This window comes from Triticum aestivum, chromosome 7B (assembly GCF_018294505.1).
Source record: "Triticum aestivum cultivar Chinese Spring chromosome 7B, IWGSC CS RefSeq v2.1, whole genome shotgun sequence".
Lineage (NCBI taxonomy): Eukaryota > Viridiplantae > Streptophyta > Magnoliopsida > Poales > Poaceae > Triticum > Triticum aestivum.
In genome coordinates this window covers 130,574,165-130,578,212 of record NC_057813.1, presented here as the reverse complement: position 1 = coordinate 130,578,212, position 4,048 = coordinate 130,574,165, and the positions used below count along the sequence as shown (strand labels likewise).

Here is a 4,048-nt window from a genome sequence, read left to right as displayed (position 1 = left end):
TGTTTAACTGCATAGCTTTGATCATTCATGAATATTTTTTACTATTTTTGAACCTTGTTTTAGAACTGTGAACATTTTATTATATTGTGAATGTTTTTAAGCATTTTCTTATGAATCGGCGAACAACTCTAGAATAGACGAACATTTTTTTTGAAATTCAAAAACTTTTTTTGAAATGCATGAACATTTTTTGAATTAGTAAACATTTTATGAATGAATAAACTCTTTTGTAATTCACTAACTTTTTTTAAAAAAAAGGTCATTTTTAGAAATCATGAACAGTTTTTGAATTAGCAAACATTTTGTTAAAATTTCATGAACAATTTTTAATACACGGACTTTTTTTTCAACATAGAAGGCTACTTGTCCAAAAAATGACCCTCTAATAAATTGACTATGTGACCTGCGTATTGTTGCTTCCAGGTTAGGTTTAGGGTCAGAATTTTAAGTAAGTTCAAGTGACTAAGTGATGGTGTTCAATCTTCATTCTTGTAAGTTCAAATATGAAAAGAACTAAAATATACCAAATAGTGTGGTTGTTCTCAAAATTTTAAATATATTGCTAGTTGCTTAGATTCAACTTTTAGCCATGAATGGCAAGAAAAGTAGTTTCTCAAATAACAGGGACACATCAAATACCATTTAATAATGTGCACAGTAAAACAACTTCTAAATCTCGACATACTCCTTTGAGTACTTAACCAACAGATAATGTGCATTAATGGTTGTAAGTTCCTGCCAATACTTTTTTCGACAGAACCTATGCTTATATATAAATACTGGATTACTTAACAAAGTCATTTGCATAACACCATACTGCCCACCCAGGTTTCAGAAATATCTGACACTCTAGCGAGGGAAGCAAGATCATGAGCTACACAATTGCTATGTTTAGCAAAGGAATTACAGATTGCAGAAATATGCCTGCAACGATTTCTTGAGATAATCCTTTTTGTAGTCTCCATTAATCATCTTCACATAATTAACCAAGAACTCAACCCAGCTTTGAATAGAACTTTTAGCATCGCCCATGGATGATGTCATTTCATAGATAGCAGGATCTCCACAATGTAAGCATCACACGGCCACTCTTCTCTTTGTTGACGCTGGCTAAAATAACAGTAATCAGTCTAGTCCATTATACCTGCAATTTGTATGAGTTGACCTTACCGCTTAATTTTTCTCTACATTGGTTGTCCTAAATCTATCACACATTTGTGCATGATGGAAAATATGTCACACTAAAGTTCTTCTGAACTTCTTCTAAGATGTAACAACACAAGCAATAAAAACAAGTAAGCAAACCTACCAACGGAGCTTTCAACGAATTTGTAAAATAATTGCACAATCGTGCACACCAATTAATAAATTCAGCCTCAAGTTTCTACAGCCACATTAATTAGAAAAATCAAGAGAGAGGAAAATCCAAAGCCGCAAAATCCATCTACCGCAAAGTTTAAGAACTTTACTGTAATATCTCTCTCTCAAATAGTTATTTTATCAAACCAGAGATGATTAAGAACTTGCAGATTTCCAGTTACTAAGTTTTGCTAGGTGCCTGCATTGTCGTAACAACCAGCCTAACTTATTTCTATTTAAGATTGGCATTTGACAAATCCCACAACCAAGTCAACATCCAGCAGTGGCACTGGGAGCACAGAAGTATAACATTGTACCCCTAAGATACATCTGAAACTTCATTAGAAAGTGTGCAATTCAATGAGACGTTCTCACCATCTGATGAAAAATTGATGCAGCCAGTGTCATTGTCGAGGGTGAAGGACACATTTGTATTCCTCTCCAACTTACCAGTCACCATTCCAACGAGCCTGACCTGCAGACCACCCAACCTAGACAGACGCGTAAGAAGCCAATCTTGATGAACACAAAGCCGAGGAGATGCATACAGTGGGCACTCACCTTGGCCGTCTCGACGCGGGCCACCCTTCTCGCCAGTGCTGGACAACGTCACAACGATGATCTGCTTCATGGTGATGAAAGAGGGTGAAGACCACCACCACAAGGAGGCCAGCAGCTTGGGTGGTAATCGAGAGTGGGGTGGCGGCGATGTTTGCCCCGGGAGCCAGTTGGACGGTTCCAACAGGTGCCACTGCCAATGTAATTAGTACACTTGTAGTCTTTCACTGAGGAAAGTGCATATTACATGAAGTAAAGCTAGATGGCAATTATATGCTTCGTGTATGGGTGGAATACAACCATCGGCTATAGTAGAAGGAGAAGACTGGATGCGATGTAAATCTCTCACCTCTTCAAATATGTCAACTGGAGTATTTCTCAACAATCCCTTGGATCTGCTCCGGACTGAAGATTGACACACTCGTATCTAAATCAGCACTCTCCAACTGCCTTCGCAACTGCATTGACAATAAAGTCAAGATAAGCACTACGCATTGCTTCTTCTGCTCATAAATACTTAGTAAAAGTTTAGTTGTGTATGTTTCAGTGAGAGAGGGCAAGCATAGAGCACATATAGTCTCAAGTATGACAGATTGGCTCTCGGGACTATGTTTTCTAATTTGAACTAATATCTCTAGTAACAGCAATCAAAAGGATGTAATTAGCATCTTCAATACAGTTAAGTTGAATGCTTCGAAAGAGGCACTATAAAAACATTTTTGCTTCACCTGTTGTTGTAATTTCCTGTTGAGTGTGCATTTTCTCAGCAAATTCTAGAGGCTCAAGCTCGGCCTCATCAATAGCCATCTCTTCTCTATCAAATTAAATAGAAAAAAAAATCAGAACATTGACAACAGTTCAAGTCAACTCTGTAAAGCACAAATTATTATTGCTAGAGAGCAGGTAATTGTGGCCGTATATTCATTTTACTTATTCTGTTTTATGGCTAGCGCATTAACTGACACAGCTCTTTTCCTTGAAAATAAATAAGTAAAAGAGCACACCACTACACAGATCATCGTTGACTATATTAAAACGTGCACTACTATACAGTGAAAGTAGAAGTTCGATTTTTTTAACATTTACAAAGCAGTTTCCAGACTTGACGCATCAAGGACTCCATGGCAAATTGATTCCAAAGAACTGAAAATTAGAATATGATGCATCTAGACACAACTGAAGTAGAAACTACAAACATATGGTGATGTCTTCGCATTGGGAAGCTTTGAGCAGTTTATTGTTCAGATTTGACCTTGCATCCAAAATCACTACACTGTTGTTGCTGTCGACTCATAGTTTTCTACCAGACTACCATAGTTTTCTACCATGGCCAAACTCACAATTTATTTAAATAGCTAGAGCAGCTGATGGTTTCCTCATCCTCACGCAGCTCTAGCAGGGCCATCAGGGAGCTCAGTCCAGTTATCATTCGGACCAGATCTAATGAGAGAGGGAGGGTGCAGCTTGGGGATCAGTTGGGAGTGGGGAAGGGGTGAGGAGGGCGCTGGTGGGGGAGACAGAGGAGCCATGGCGGGGGGCAGAAGAGGTCGTCGCACCTTGGGCCGTTGGCCATGGAGGGGGAGGGCGGGGGAGAAGGATCACCCCGATCCAAGCCCACAATCGCATGCCTTGGGAGAGCCAAGGCTCGATCCAGAGGAACCATCCCGCACCGAGCTCCGCCGCCTCAACAGGAGCTCGCCGGCCGGTCACCGGAACCACCACCACCAACGACCGCCTCCCCCACCTTGTGCCCCTTCACCTTCTCCTTTCTTCCTCTCGTTCTTCTCTCCCTCACGCCCTATATCTCTTTCTCCCGTCGCCACCAGAGCAAGCTGCTGCACCTGCAGCCAGATCGGCGCGGCACCGGATCGAGGTCGTACGGGGTGGGGCGCCTCTTGGCAGCTGGGACAGGAGGCGAGGGAGAGAGATCAGAGCCCGTGTGTGTTTCAGGTTTTTTTTCTGACTATAAAAAGTATCGCGGACTGAATTCTTACAAATGTAGGGCTTTTTTTGTAAAAACGAATCGTTTTCCCAGATCCACTTAAACATGGAATGCAGGTTGATTTCTCAAAAACAAGAGGACTTTTTTACAAAAAGGCCGATGACGGACGACCAGAACAGTACGACAGAC

General features: G+C 40.9%; 1 long non-coding RNA gene across 3 annotated transcripts; it reads right to left on the bottom strand.

Moving 5' to 3' along the window:
- Positions 1 to 629: 629 nt before the first annotated feature.
- Positions 630 to 3,841, bottom strand: LOC123161875 (uncharacterized). 3 transcript variants are annotated; one of them, XR_006480930.1, is made up of 6 exons: positions 3,474 to 3,841; positions 2,646 to 2,731; positions 2,267 to 2,375; positions 1,921 to 2,110; positions 1,735 to 1,850; positions 630 to 1,110 (listed from the first exon to the last, which is right to left on the bottom strand). It is a non-coding gene; the product is annotated as an uncharacterized lncRNA (long non-coding RNA). The 3 variants fall into 3 exon arrangements; XR_006480929.1 differs by having other exon boundaries at positions 630 to 1,850; XR_006480931.1 differs by having other exon boundaries at positions 630 to 1,834.
- Between the last annotated feature and the right edge of the window lie 207 nt (positions 3,842 to 4,048).